The 16,480-nt window shown below is 42.0% G+C and overlaps 1 protein-coding gene across 1 annotated transcript in view; it reads right to left on the bottom strand.

The window, feature by feature from the left end:
- lrfn5a (leucine rich repeat and fibronectin type III domain containing 5a) overlaps positions 1-16,069 on the bottom strand; it is a 47,483-nt gene extending 31,414 nt beyond the window's left edge. Inside the window, exon 1 of the mRNA XM_029675769.2 lies at positions 15,102-16,069. The gene's annotated coding sequence lies outside the window, so the exon portion shown is untranslated. The remainder of the gene's footprint in view (positions 1-15,101) is intronic.
- Positions 16,070-16,480: the final 411 nt, after the last annotated feature.

Here is a 16,480-nt window from a genome sequence, read left to right as displayed (position 1 = left end):
AATTCAAGCTCAGAGTTAAGTTCTCAACAAATATTTTACCTTCTGAGACATATTTTTGGCTGCCATGTTGGGTTCTCTGTGTGTGAAGTAGAGAGGCGTGATAATTAATAAGGACTGTCTTTAATGGCCCTCTGGTCACTTATGATGTACGATGTGCATCCTGTTCGGGTTACACAGCCTGAATATGTATGAAAAGCCATAAAATGTCATGACAGATTACCCATTCCCACCGCAGTGTACTGTGCCTTGGCGTCTGTCTTTGAAAATGCAAGAAAAAATACAATCTGCAGTTGTGTAACTCCCATAAAACATATTATACTGTGTATGCTGAGATCGAACACATCCTATTATTATAAATTCAGGAGAGAAAAAAAACGAAGGCTCTGTTTAGAATGTGTCCACCATGCATTAAAATGCAGCTAGGTAAATCCATTAGGAATTTCAAACACTACGATTTTTTAGCTTGATGGTGTTCATGCAATGTCTACAAAACCTACTACAATATGCTTTCTGTCAATTCCCATGCTAGAGGCAAAGCTACTGAGATATTTCTGTATTTAACTGAGAGTTGGGAGAGTTTAAAACTCGAACTCCTCAAATCTAAGAAATATTGTCCTTGCGTATCACAGTCTTGGGCCTGAGCAGTGTTAAATGTGCTAAAAGGTTGTTCTGGCGTGTACAGGCAGCCACAGCTCTATATCTCTGCGTGCTTGGCGCATAACTACAGCACACCATGCCATGCTGACGTCCCATCCCAGCATGCAACATGTCACAAAGACTCTCCTCTCAAGCCATTACACATGCCCCCACCAACACCAACCCACCAATCAACCAACCTAGATCATCAATCTGCCAATCTCCCCACCCATCCCACCCAGCCTTGATGAAACTCAAATGCATACTCCCGTCTGCGCTACGAAACAACATCCCAGCAAAGCTCTCTCTCTTTCCCTCTCTTAATCAATAAAACTGGTGCATGCTAATGATTACCTTCCTCTGAAGGTCAAGCAGACAACCTGCAAATGACTGGTGATGGAAAGCAATAGAAAACAGTGAAGGAGGAGAATAGAGATGGATGCACTATGGGCTTATCCAATATATGCAGGGCCTCATTAAAGGGTCATTATGGGAGTATTGGCACTATCTCTCTCTCTCTCTCTCTCTCTCTCTCTCTCTCTCTCTCTCTCTCTCTCTCTCTCTCTCTCTCTCTCTCTCTCTCTCTCTCTCTCTCTCTCTCTCTCTCTCTCTCTCTCTCTCTCTCTCTCTCTCTCTCTCTCTCTCTCTCTACTTGCTAGAGGAGAGAGGGATGATAGTGATTTGCCAAGCGGCTGAGCTAGATAGCTAATAATTCTACTGTCTCTATAGAATGGTTATATTATCTGTCTGAGACCCCAATCAGCATGCCAGCTGTGGAAGGGTGTGTTTGTGAGTTTGTATGTTTGTCGTTGGTATATTAAATCTCTTTCTCAAGTTTGTATGTTTGTCGTTGGTATATTTAATCTCTCTCTCAAGTTTGTGGTTGGCATATATTTCTCTCTCTCTCTCCCTAGCCCCCCTCTCCATGTCGCGCTCGCTCTCTGTGTGTGAGTTTGTATGTTTGTCATTAATTGGCATATTTTATCCCTTCACATATTTCAAATCTCCCTGAGAGGTAATTAGAGAGTGGATTAATATTGTTACTGTGAAAAACTAATATCAAAGCAATGCTAATTCACAATAACTAAGAATGGGCTTGAAGTTTTTCATGTATCCGCCTGTATCCGCCTGTGTGGCAAAAATTAGGAGATGAACTAAAATGACGTATTTAAAAGTTAAAGGAGAAGGATCGGCTACAACGACCAACAGCCAACAGGTAGGCTGCTACATAATATTCTGAATGGAGTTATTGTTATGTTTAACTGTAGGATGAGAAAGCACATGTACTGCAGCTTCAATTAGCCTAGCTAGCTAACATTAGCTAAGTAGCATCTCCCAGTTTGCTGCAGTCCAAGACAGGTACTATGTAATCATATTTGATGATAAATTACCTAGCTATGACAGCTATTAGTCAAATAGAGGGCGAGTCGGCTTGGTTGGTTGTAGTCTCTCATGTCTCCCACCCTGCTCCCTGTGCCACTCGCTCACAGTACGCCTGGATAACTAGTTGTGAAAGATAGAACTACTGTTAGTCACTAAGAACAGAAGGGAATCCCACACCAAATGAGCAGAGAATGGCCAAAATAAGTAAAAAATGGATTGCGCTCAGTCGTATTAGCCCATTGTATATAGATATATATAAAGGTATTGCAGCATGGCAGATGAAGCCATTCTAATATAACCAAGGACCCAGCAAGGAAACCATTTTGTGATGTGTCTAACTACTCAACTCAACTCTACCATATACTGTAGTTCAGCTTGGCTCTGACTAACATTGTCCCACATGCTTCCCTGTCTCTCCTGACCTCGGTCCATGGTTGTTTCAGTGGCATAAGGCTCCTCTCTCTCCTGTCCTCTAATGAACAGATCTACTCCCAGCCCTTTCTATACCTCTGTTTCCTCATCTCCTCCCTCCCTCCTCTCTTCCCTCTACTCCGCCTCATCTCCTCTCGTCCCTCTACTCCCCCTCCTCTCCTCCCTCCTCTCCTCTCCTCTCTTCCCCCTCTACTCCCCATCATCTCCTCCCTCCTCTCCTCTCGTCCCTCTACTCCCCCTCATCTCCTCCCTCCTCTCCTCTCTTCCCTCTACTCCCCTCCTCTCCTCCCTCCTCTCCTCCCTCCACTCCCCCTCCCTCTCCTCCCTCCACTCCCCCTCCCTCTCCTCCCTCTACTCCCCTCTCCTCCCTCCCTCCACTCCCCTCCTCTCCTCCCTCCACTCCCCTCCTCTCCTCCCTCCCTCCCTCCCTCCACTCCCCCTCCTCTCCTCCCTCTACTCCCTATCATCTCCTCCCTCCTCTCTTCCTTCTACTCCCCCTCATCTCCTCTCTTCCCTCTACTCCCTCTCATTTCCTCGCCTTCCTCTTTGGAAGGTGTGATGGTGAACAGCATCTGTCCACCTCTCCCAACCCCACTGCTTATGAATATAAGCTTAGAAATAAACTCATAGTGACACTCTGGCCCTGTTTCATCTCCCGCTGTGCAAATTACGAAGTGTTTAATTGAATCTTTACGGTTTAAACATTTATCTTTTAATGGGAGTCAAATAAGTATCCTGCACTAGCACACCTCTGTAGAAGATCGGTATAGGAAGCTCAATTCAGCAGTGGAATGATGCAAAGAAGTGTAAAGAAGAATTTCAATTGTAATCTCTCTTCCTTTCCCGCTCTCTCCCTTTCTCCCTCTCTCCCCCCTTTCCCTCTCTCTCCCCTTTCCCTCTCTCTCCCCCTTTCCCTCTCTCTCCCCCTTTCCCTCTCTCTCCCCCTTCCCCTCTCTTTCCCCCTCTCTCCCCTTTCCCCCTCTCTCTCCCCCTTTCCCTCTCTCTCCCCTTTCCCTCTCTCCCCTTTCCCTCTCTCCCCCTTTCCCTCTCTCTCCCCTTTCCCTCTCTCTCCCCTTTCCCTCTCTCTCCCCCCTTTCCCTCTCTCTCCCCTTTCCCTCTCTCTCCCCTTTCCCTCTCTCCCCCCTTTCCCTTTCCCTCTCTCTCCCCTTTCCCTCTCTCTCCCCTTTCCCTCTCTCTCCCCTTTCCCTCTCTCCCCCTTTCCCTCTCTCTCCCCTTTCCCTCTCTCTCCCCCTTTCCCTCTCTCTCCCCCTTTCCCTCTCTTTCCCCCTCTCTCCCTTTCCCCCTCTCTCCCCTTTCCCTCTCTCTCCCCCTTTCCCTCTCTCTCCCCTTTCCCTCTCTCCCCCTTTCCCCTCTCTCTCCCCCTTTCCCTCTCCCCCCCTTTCCCTCTCTCTCCCCCTTTCCCTTTCCCTCTCTCCCTTTCCCTCTCTCCCCCTTTCCCTTTCCCTCTCTCTCCCCCTTTCCCTCTCTCCCCCTTTCCCTCTCTCCCCCTTTCCCTTTCTCTCCCCTTTCCCTCTCTCTCCCCTTTCCCTCTCTCTCCCCTTTCCCTCTCTCTCCCCTTTCCCTCTCTCCCCCCTTTCCCTCTCTCCCTTTCCCTCGCGCTCTCTCCCTCCCTCCCTCCCCCTTCCCATGTATTCTTACCCAATGTATAGCTTCACAATAGCACATTGACATTAGGTTTGACAAAAGCCCAATCTAACGTTATGTATTATATAGAGTTTCAGTCATGCACTCTCCAGACTCCTATTTGACAGAGCAAATACTGGGGTGGAGACTGTCCTATCATCCTTTCATCTGTCCTCATGGGTTTATTAAACTCAATGCCCTAACTAGCTGGGCTCCTCCAGACACTTTCCTCATCTCTAATGCAATAAATACTTGAAATATCCCCACCACCACTACCAAGGCATTAACGTTATCTCTATCTCTCCCGAGATATTCGGCTCCCTTAATTATTCATCTGTAATATTCTAGCGACTCTTTGTTCTTTTCCGTGTGTTTGTCTTTAAGTGCACCAGGGAAAGAATATGATACATTACAAAGTATTATATCAAACTGTAACTTAGGGTCACAGAAGATATGAAATGAACCTGGTTGAGTGCATGCTCAGAGGATGCTCAGAGGATTTCAAAAAATTGTTGGTGTTTGATCAATCGTTGTTTTAATTAAATGAGAGAGATGCAGGAACCTACATTTGTATTCAGCACAACTGTCTGCAGGCGTATAACTGGTATGAGCCCATCCTCAATGAAGCAAGAGACACCATTATAGTATCACACTGTGGCCTCTATGCTGAATACAGATGTGCACAAAGCTATTCCAATTCATTACTGTGTGTGGAGCAATATAAGAGGTGGCTCTCAGAGAACACTCAGATCAGATGCACCATAGAACCTGAAACCCAACCTCCGTTATCACAACGCGTTAGGAATATGTAAATATCCTTGGAATCTAGATTTAGATTCCTATTCAGTCCGTAGCACAGAGAATACACTTTATAGCGCGGTTGACAATGTTCCAACAGTCACAGACTGCATTCAATGTAAACGTTGCATATGCCGGCTCAATCTGAAATGACCTTTACTTTGGCGATACATATTGAAAATACAGACCAAAACTCTTATTTTGCCTTGATGTTGTTATTCGATCTCATCTCTGATAAATACACTGCATGTCTGAATTATGGCAATTCCCAATAATAGGCCAAGTATATTATAGGCTACATCGCCACAGAATTAGCCAGTCTATCAATCCACAGCACTCGTCAACCTTTTATTGCATTGGGCTAAATCAGGGTCACAGAGAATCTACTTTGAAACAGAAGTATACACCTCACACACATGGTCGTACCATGTCAGATATAGAGTTCAAATGTATTACATTTAGAATTTTGCATCCCAGTATTACACTTTATATACATCACAGAAGACTGAAATATAACAAAACTGTTTGACATGGAAACACCAGATTTTCGGCAGTAAAATATATATACATAAATGATGATAAATAGGAATAACATTCCACCCATGAGGCCACTAGGTCATTTGACTACAGGAAAGAGTTGTTAATAATAGAACACAAGCCAGCCAGGACAGATGGCTGCCACCTCATAAGAGTTGGGGATTAGGGTTCCATGCTCCATCTCACTAAACGTGATGCAGGACATACACACTGTACACTGTACCAGACTGGCTACCTTAACGTGCATCATTAGCAGTATCCTGAGTATGGTGCCAAAGGAACATCACTATTCATGCATATATTCATATCCACCAGGCAAGCTCAATCAAGCCCTGCTGAAGTGTTAGAAAGAAACCCATTTGAAGGTCTGGTACAGTGGTCAATCACTAGCAGTATCCTGAGTATGGTGCCAAATGATAAACCCTAATAACAAATCAAATAACATTGTATTCATCACATGCACCGAAAACAATTTGTGTAGATTTACAGTGAAATGTTTGCTTACGAACCTGTACAACAATGCAGAGTAAAATAAATAAATCATTATATACAGTGGGGCAAAAAAGTATTTAGTCAGCCACCAATTGTGCAAGTTCTCCCACTTAAAAAGATGAGAGAGGCCTGTAATTTTCATCATATGTACACTTCAACTATGACAGACAAAATTAGAAAAGAAATCCGGAAAATCTCATTGTAGGATTTTTAATGAATTTATTTGCAAATTATTATGGAAAATAAGTATTTGGTCAATAACAAAAGCTAGCAAGTGTAAAAGTGTGTGCGTGTGTGTAAGTATGTTTGTTTGTTTGTGTTGTATCGGTATGCGTGTGTGTTATGTGTGTGTGTGCGTGTGCGCATGTAGTGTTTGAAGAGAATGTGTTAGGGATTTGTGTGGGAGTGACAGTGTAGTGTGTGTGAGTGAGTGTGTATATGGTGTGCATATGAAGTCTAGTCAGTGTGTATATGGTGTGCATATGAAGTCTAGTCAGTGTGTATATGGTGTGCATATGAAGTCTAGACAGTGTGTATATGGTGTGCATATGAAGTCTAGTCAGTGTGTATATGGTGTGCATATGAAGTCTAGTCAGTGTGTATATGGTGTGCATATGAAGTCTAGTCAGTGTGTATATGGTGTGCATATAAAGTCTAGTCAGTGTGTATATGGTGTGCATATGAAGTCTAGTCAGTGTGTATATGGTGTGTATATAAAGTATAGTGAGAGTGCGTAGAGTTGGTGCAAGATAGAGTCAGTGCAGATAGTTTGGGTATCATTAATTTAGTAGTCTGGCTATCACACTGATATACAGACACACACACACCTGTATATAGCTATACATCAGCTGTGTAATCACAATAAGACAGTTGTGGGAACAGACCCCAGGTGGTCAAACCAAATCAAAGCACCAATGATCTATATGGTTTAAACCACTGATCTCTTTGTTGGTTGCTTGGAAAATGCAATACATAAAACAGCTATTAAAATCAATGTGTGGTTTGGCTAATTGCATTTAAACTGAAATCACAAGAAGGTTATTTTTTTAAATAATCTGCCCTTTAGAGTAATATGATTAAGAAAAGGAGGTGGGGCTGCTGGTAACACTGTGTGGCGCTGCTGTAGTGAGCCAACATGGCTCTGTAGTTTCCTGTAGCTCTACCTCTATCACAGCCAAAGCATCATTCCCAATTGGCATATATCACTCCTCACCTCTCCACCTGAAAGCTGATGTGTGGTGAGCGTTCTGGCACCAAAATGGTGGCCGTTCCTCACCCAGGTGGGTGCTACACATTGGTGGTGGATGAGGGGAGTTTCCCCATTACTATGTAAAGCGCTTTGAGTACCTCAGATGGTAGAAAAGCACTATATAAATCCAATAAATGACTTATTGTTACTGTACAGAATAGCTCTGCAGCTCGTGTCTGTAGTTCTGCCTCTGTCACAGCCAAAGCCACGTAAAGAGCTTTTCCCATCAGTAGTGTGTGTAATCTTGTCAAATGTGCCATATGTACAGCAGTGCACGGCAGGTCCGTGTGTTGCTGGGCAGATTAAGGCCAGGCAGAGGAGAGGATATACCCACCTATTCACACTAATCTCATCACACTACAGGAAGTCGGCCCAGATCCTTACACACTACAATTTACTGACAGTCGCAAAAAGCTGATAGCTGCCCACAAAGCATTACGTTTATATAGATAGATAGTATTATGATATGTTTGTATTTACAAACACCTAATAGGCTAAGAGAATATTGTGAATATTCATGTTTTAACTGAAAGTGGCTAGACTACACATCATGAAAGAAGATAGTATATTAGCTTGCAAAGAGTGTGCAAAGCTGTGATCAAGGCAAAGGGTGACTACTTTGAAGAATCTAAAATATTAATTTAAAAAATTGATTTGTTTAACACTTTTTTGGTTACTACATGATTCCATATGTGTTATTTCATAGTTTGGATGTCTTCCTATTATTCTACAATGTAGAAAATAGTACAAATAAAGAAAAACCCTGGAATGAGTAGGTGTGTCCAAACTTTTGACTGGTACTGTATGTGTCATGAAGGTGTTTTTATGAATGTATACATCTACCAATTTGATAGAAAATTATTGTTTTATCCCTTCTACTCTAGCATTTAGCTCTAATAAATACACTCTCACATCCATACATCTACTTCTGGTAATATTTTTCCAAATGCAAATTGACCAATAATGCACCACCAGGACAGCTCTGCTGATTCTGTTTTATCAAATTAAAGCTATAACCCGCCCAAAATGTGATGTTGGAAACTAGAAATGGAAAAATAGACTGAAAACAGAAAATTGCATCAACTGTGAATAACTTGCCTGGTTCGGGACCCTTCTTGGTAAATACTGTATTTACAAAGTCCTGGGATATTACTAAACCATTTTTTCCCTCAGTGTTGATTAAGACAGATGAACTCTCCTGCCCTATCAACAGAATACATATGTTTCTTAGTGGGTTTAAATTTGAATTTATATGCTTATCCCATGCTATAGAACAGGGGTATTCAAATCCGAGCTGGTTCGGAGTACTGCTAGTTTTCTGTTCTATCTGATAATTAAATGCACCCACCTGGTGTCCCAGGTCTCGATCAGTCCTTGATTAGAGTGGAAGAATAAAAATCAGCAGTGGAACTCGCTAACTTAATATTTCCTATACATAGCCCATGCTAATCGAACATCCAACCATCCCATCCCCCTGCTCATGTGGTTGGCAGGCCTTTTGGGTCTCAATACATAATTATTTCATGGGTCTTGTTCCCATAGACTCACTTACTGTGGTTTTACATGTTGTCTGAAGGTAAACTGAGAAATCATTTATATACAAACACGTATGCGCACATGCCCTGGTGTCTCTGATGTAAAAATACCAGAACATGAAGTTCTGCTGTCATTTAATTTGGGATTTATCCCAGTGCATATCAATCTATCAATATTTGAGTAACTAGGGATCAGTGCCTCATCAGTCAAATGCGTAACCGCATGACAGACTCACTAGCCTTCACCACAGAAACTATTACCATTCCTGACTGCCACTTTTCTCCTGTTTAAACCAGCGGGTGGTTGCAAGATCAAAACAACCCACCGCTGTCACCTTGACAGCTCATTATCACAGACAAACCCCCCTCAAAGTCCATCCTACTCACAGACAGACAGAGGAGCCCATTCTAGTCACCGCATTACAATGACACACTGACACAAAGCTCACCCTACATAAACAACTAGAGGAACAACAAATTAAGGAAATTAAAACATTGAAATACCTGGTGGTTTGGATTAGTCGTTCCCAGCTGAAGTTTTCTCCTACGCTAATGAACTGTAACTCCTGATTTGGTTTGGGATCCTCCAGAAGCGTTAGGACTCCACAGATTCCTTGGCAACGATCTATGTCAGTCTGATTCTATGCTCTCTTAAATAAGGTACATTGGATACCAGGGTTTTGTCTATACCATAAGTAAAAACTCTCCTAAAAACTTGCATCCATTAAATATCACAAACCAATATTTATTTTTGAATTTGAAATCCAAAACAACAAAGGTTAATTTACCTCAGTAAGGTAAAAGTATTGTGTCATCTTTCAAGTTAATCCTGGATCATGGATTTAGGATCAGTAAAGGGATCTATTGCCATACTAGGTGTCTAGCCAGTCTGTCATGTGTTAAACGGACCAGCAGGGTTTATCTGAACTATAAGATGTTATTTACATCCCATCTGGATATACAGCTTATACAGAGTCTAGCAGACCTGGTCCTCTGATTGGCATTTCATTCAATTATTTTTAATTAAATGTACATATCCAGCAATCCACTTTGGCCCAATCTCTATTAACCTCGTGCTTAAAGGCAATGCTGCCTGGTGACTTTTAAAATTGACTCAACAATTAACTCCTTGTTTAGCAATTAACAAATCATAAAAACTAAGACATCCTTAAACACTACAAACACAGTAGGTAATTAAATGCTAAGAATAATGAATACCACCAAATCCAATGAGAACATCACATAAAGGTCAGATAGATTATAAATACATCTCTCTCATAAGCCTCATATCAAAGCTGTTTTGGGAGCAGAAAAACCTACAGTGCAGAGTATATTTGAACAAACAGATAATATGCTTTCTGTCCATGGTTCCCAGTTAATGAATGAGCTTGAAACATTTACATTTTAGCATAATATCCAGAGCAACCTACAGTAGTGAGTGCATACTAGAGGTCGACCGATTATGATTTTTCAATGCTGATATCGATACCGATTATTGGAGGACCAAAAAAAAAAGCCGATACCGATTGATCAGCCGATTTTTTGACACATATTTCTTTATTTGTAATAATGACAATTACTGAATACTGAATGAACACTTTTAGTTTAACTTAATATAATACACCAATAAAATCAATTTGGTTTAAATAATGCAAAAACAAAGTGTTGGAGAAGAAAGTAAAAATGTAATATGTGCCATGTAAAATAGCTAATGTTTAAGTTCCTTGCTCAGAACAAGAGAACATATACAAGCTGGTGGTTCCTTTTATAACATAAGTCTTCAATATTCCCAGGTAAGAAGTTTTAGGTTGTAGTTATTATAGGACTGTTTCTCTCTATACCATTTGTATTTCATATGCCTTTGACTATTGGATGTTCTTATAGGCACTTCAGTATTGCCAGTGTAACAGTGTAGCTTCTGTCTCTCCTCGCCCCTACCTGGGCTCGAACCAGGAACACATCGACAACAGCTATCCTCGAAGCATAGTTACCCATCCCTCCCACAAAAGCCGCGGCCCTTGCAGAGCAAGGGGAACAACTACTTCAAGGTCTCAGAGCAAGTGACATCACCGATTGAAAGGCTATTAGCGCGCACCCCGCTAACTAGCTCCAGAGTTGATGGGCTTGAAGTCATAAACAGCTCAATGCTTGAAGCACAGCGAAGAGCTGCTGGCAAACGCATGAAAGTGCTGTTTGAATGAATGCTTACGAGCCTGCTGCTGCCTACCACCACTCAGTCAGACTGCTCTAACAAATATCAAATCATATACTTAATTATAACATAATAACACACAGAAATATGAGCCTTAGGTCATTAATATGGTCAAATCCGGAAACTATCATTTCGAAAACAAAGCGTTTATTCTTTCAGTGAAATACGGAACCGTTCCGTATTTTATCTAAAAGGTGGCATCCATAAGTCTAAATATTCCTGTTACATTGCACAACCTTCAACGTTATGTCATAATTACGTAAAATTCTGGCAAATTAATTTGCAACGAGCCAGGCGGCCCAAACTGTTGCATATACCCTGACTCTGCATATGCAGGTTTGCATATACCCTGAACTAAATATGCAGGCTTAATAAAATATACTTCTCTGTATTGATTTTAAGAAAGACATTGATGTTTATGGTTAGGTACATTCGTGCAACGATTGTGCTTTTTTCGCAAATGTGCTTTTGTTAAATCATCCCCCTTTTGGCAAAGTTGGCTGTCTTTGTTAGGAATAAATAGTCTTCACACAGTTCGCAACGAGCCAGGCGGCACAAACTGTTGCATGTACCCTGACTCTATTGCATAGAATGCCAGAGAAGTGACACAATTCCCCTAGTTAAAAGAAATTCATGTTATCAAGCAATATTAACTAAATATGCAGGTTTAAAAATCTATATTTGTGTATTGATTTTAAGAAAGGCGTTGATGTTTATGGTTAGGTACACATTGGTGCAACGACAGTGCTTTTTTCACAAATGTGCTTGTTAAATCACCAATTTCGCGAAGTAGGCTATGATTCAATGATAAATTAACAGGCACCGCATCGATTATATGCAACGCAGGACAAGCTAGATAAACTGGTAATATCATCAACCATGTGTAGTTAACTAGTGATTATGTTAAGATTGATTGTTTTTATAAGATACGTTTAATGTTAGCTAGCACCTTACCTTGGCTCCTTGCTGTACTCGCATAACAGGTAGTCAGCCTGCCACGCAGTCTCCTTGTGGAGTGCAATGCAATCGGCCATGATAGGTGTCCAAAAATGCAGATTACCGATTGTTATGAAAACTTGAAATCGGACCTAATTAATCGGTCGACCTCTAGTGCATACATTCTCTTACTTTTTTGTACTGGTCCCCCGTAAGAATCGAACACATAACCTTGACGTCACAAACGACATGCTCTACCAGCTGACCTAACCTGTTGTGTGCACTCTACCATGCAGAACCCAGATCAAGAGCGAGGAGCTGTCCATGGTTCTGACACAATAACACTTCTTGCCTCCCAAACTTCTGACACAATCTCACTTGTAACTTGTCCATGGTGCTGAACTCTTGACCAAACTATAACAGTCCCCGCATCACCAGTTTCATTGACAGCATATGATGCAAAAAAAGACACATGGATATGCAACATTTGGTAAACACAGCATAGAGCATATACTACATCATGGTAAAACATAACATCTCTAGAAAGGAAACAGGCATCTTGGGTTACACTAACTCAGCATAAATGGGTCACATGAATTTTAGCTGAATGCTATGTCTAGTTTAATGTTCGACTCTATCCAGGTTTCATCCCAGCAGAGCTGTCAAGTCACACATCTGCTAACACTTATATGTCTGAGACATACATGTCTCATGCCTCATGTATCAATAAAAGTGTTCAAACCTGTCATGGTATGTCTTCATACACACACAGAGGGGAAAAGAACATGCATATCAAAGGCATAAAGATGGTGTGGTAGAGGACCGTAAGTACTTGCTGATCGTATGCTCTCTGTAAGAACAAGTCATATTGGCCGTAAAGGTGTTCAAATACTGTATGTCATGGTAACTCCTCACACATGCACCCAGAGGGCATATCAAAGGCAGTATGCTGTAGTAGACTAGAGGATACAGTATGTACTTGTTGAGCACCCAGGTAGAGTGTGGTGCTAATCCTGCCTGGGGGAGGATGTTGTTTTGCAGCGTTTGATTCCCTCAGTTACCCTATCACAGTAACAGCAGGATCATCACACCGTGCTCTTTACTTCCTTGGCTCAGGCTCGCGACATCACGGGGTCTTAAGCACTGCTAGTGTAATTAAAACACGTCTCAGAGCTACAGGGACCACTGCCACTACATCTCCAACGGCCCAAATCCCTCACAGATTGAAAAAAAAGACAGATAAAAAGTGAATATATAATGCACTATACAATATTTTATTTTGAATACAGGCCAATGTGTTTATCAAAAATACATTCCACTATCCACTCCACCCGTAGGTCTATAGGTTGTAGGATAAAGCTGCTGTCCGTCTTCAGTGCTGCCCAGCCCCTCAGAGCTCCAGCAGGCAGCAGTATGGACTTGGAGGTACAGTAGCATAAATTGAATTATAGCACCACCAGCCACTGGCAGGGGAGCTGCAGCTCAGTTTACCTATATACTTGGTCAGATGATATGGAGTACAGGACACCCTTACATACAGTACATGGAACTGTACATTACATAACTACTGTTTATCAAGTGAAATTAATTATATAGCATATCACAATGTGCGTTCAAAAACAAATTAATATTTCAACCATTTCTAAGAGCGGTTTAGGAATTGACAGGGGCCGCTGAACTGCCTACCTATTTGTTTTCTATTCCCCTGCCGTCTAGAAGTAAATGTGAAAATCAACTTCATATATGGTAATAATAGTGCTTTGCCCATATGCTTTCATGTGACAGGTGTGAGATACATGTTAATAGATAAACATGCGCAGGTAAGCCTCATCAGAACACAGAGACCTGTCATTGTCTCCTAATAATGACGCCATAAAATAGCACACGTTTGACTATAAAGCACAACAAACACATTGTTGACACCAATACCATGACAGCTACCCTGCCCCGTTAAGGATGACATGTCGTGGGGTCTGAAGTATTGAAATATGTCGTGTTTATCAGATTCGATTTATAGAAGCGCACGTGCGTAAAGATTGCCTACCGGATAACCAGCGTTGCTGAAATAAAATAAACGCCTTGTGATTTGGAATTCAAATGGGCATTGACGTAGTCTATTGTGCTCACTAGATGCCATAGTTTTGATGCACAAATGGTACCACAAGTACAGAACGCTAACTCAAAACACAAATACGCGCGCAAGAACACTGCGTAAATTGTGAATTTCCTAGGACACATTGTTGCCATTCTAAATAACATCCATGCATTGCCTTTACCTATACATAGCAAATATGAACTCCATGTCTCACCAAAGGATTATTATAGAATAATGTTGCACATTTACGTATGATCTCTATACATGTAATCCCAGTGCATCAAGCATATGTGGGTGGTTATGTGGGCTGCATCAAGCAGCCAGACAGTGGTGCCATGGTAGTGAGCATGATGTATCGCCTAGGATAGGGCAAGAAGATGACGACGCCTGAATCCTCTATCATCATTTGAACCTATGCCAAGGTTGAAGACTATTGTAACATGCATGGGTAGCCTACATTTAGTACATACATTTCATGGGGGACATTTAGCGGAGTTATCTATCAAGCTGAATTGGCATGGTAACTCAGCTTGCATATAAATAGAGGTGATTTCAATCTAGCTCCTCGTGACAGGGTGAGGCAGTAAAAGAGGGTGCCTGCGTTAACACACCCACACACACACCATCATTACCATCACATTTTGGACCCCAGGAATAGTGGTGATCCTAATAAATAATGGGGATCCTAGTAAAATGCCAATATACCACATTCACCCAAATCAAGATAATGATAGAACAGGCCTAACGATAGATAGGCTCAGTTGTGGTGCTGTGTAGGCTATGTATAACATTTCAACCAGCGACCTGGCCAAACAAATGATACCACTGCGTAATTGTGATCTACACCCATACCCTCAAATTCATAATATTGCAGTCAGACAGAGTGAATTCCTTTAAACGACCCATATTCATTCAGGCTTATTTTTGACCTTGCGATGTACCTGAATACCTGGTTATACTGCTCACACCTAGTTTTCAACAACGTCCTGCAGGTTATTCTGCTTTGGAACCTAATGGGTTCAGCCTTGACAATAGTAGCCCACATCTTAACACGGTTTTGTTCTATATGTCGACAAACGACGAACCAAAAAACACAAAAAGGACGGATGAAAATGTCCAAACATTCTTAACATCTAAACTGTAAAAGTTTACCTTGAAGAAGGAACGCCAGTCCTGATCTGAGCACCGAGGGTCAGGGGAATGGAATTTTCTCACATTTCATATTTTCCCGTGTTCCTTTTTGTTTTGCTCCATTGGATTTTGGCTAAATTATATCGATACAAGGTGCGCTGGATTTCATAGCGCACAATTCCGCACAGCCCATCTATTCAGAGTGCCCGAGTAATATGCCATTGGTTTGTACCCCTCAGAATCCAATCCACTTGTGCTTTTCTCCCGAGTTTAAAATAAAGATCCAGATAAACCAATACAGAAAGAGTCAAATTCCAACGCGGTTCGACAGAATCCTTTGCTGAAAAACGGGCGTTTGGTTTTCCCTCAGACTCGCTAAAGCCCTTGCCATTCTCCTGCCGCTCGTCGACACACCTCACAACAGTAGAGGCTTTCCTCCGCAGTAACACCGGCTTGCTCTATATAGCCGATCGCACGTCTCTGCAGCCGAGTGCGAAAAAGTGGCTGCTATGGGGAACTCGGATCAACTCTCAGCAGGGAGACCTTTGCACCTCTGCACCTTAAACGCACTTCCCCCGCTGTGCCTCTACACCGAGTTAATCCACAGTGACTGAGTGCTGCTTGCCCTCCATCCAAGTTATCAAAATGCGTGCTCCTTCAGTCCTTCTTCAGTGTATTCAGCCCCGCAACAGCGCTTTATTATCCAAATATATGCTGCTCAATGGAGTTTCGATTTGAAATCTCGACCAAAAAGAAGGGACGCACATTACACTGCACAAATGAGCGGTTCTCCCCTTATTGCCATCGTTGTGCTTCCCTCCCCCCAAATACTTAGTTCTACCAGTCGAGAAGATTTAACAAACTAAGAGCTTTAGCAGCAGTTACTGGGACATGTGATGTTTGCTATTTTCCCTCTCCTTTCGATTGGAAAAACATGGGAGGAAGTCATCACGGATTGGCTCATACGCACGTTCGTTCGTACTCCTTGATTCAGCCTTTCACTCTGTGGGACCTGCTAAAGAAGTGCTGGTGGTAGAGCTTTTGCAGGGAAGACGGGATAGTATTGCTTGAACAAAAGAGGTAGGCCTAAAGAACGACGCCACATGGGCAATAGAACCGCTCTGATGTCAAACAATAGGATCCCGTGCATAATCTTGGAGGAAACCGACTGCACGCACCCGACTCTTTTGTTCCATAACTTTTACAATTGACAATTATTAATACATCTGTTGTATTTTTTTGCACTAACAATTAAGAGGGATACTGACTATAATATAGTTTATAGTATTCGCAGACGTTATGCCTTTACGTAGTTTATAAAACATTTGCTAAATTTAGCAACAGCAACTGAAGTCTATTGGGTAACTGCACGGAATATCGCAAGGGTATGATATTGGCTC

This window comes from Oncorhynchus nerka, linkage group LG12 (genome assembly GCF_034236695.1).
Source record: "Oncorhynchus nerka isolate Pitt River linkage group LG12, Oner_Uvic_2.0, whole genome shotgun sequence".
In the NCBI taxonomy this organism is placed as follows: domain Eukaryota; kingdom Metazoa; phylum Chordata; class Actinopteri; order Salmoniformes; family Salmonidae; genus Oncorhynchus; species Oncorhynchus nerka.
This window is presented reverse-complemented; position numbering and strand designations above follow the sequence as displayed.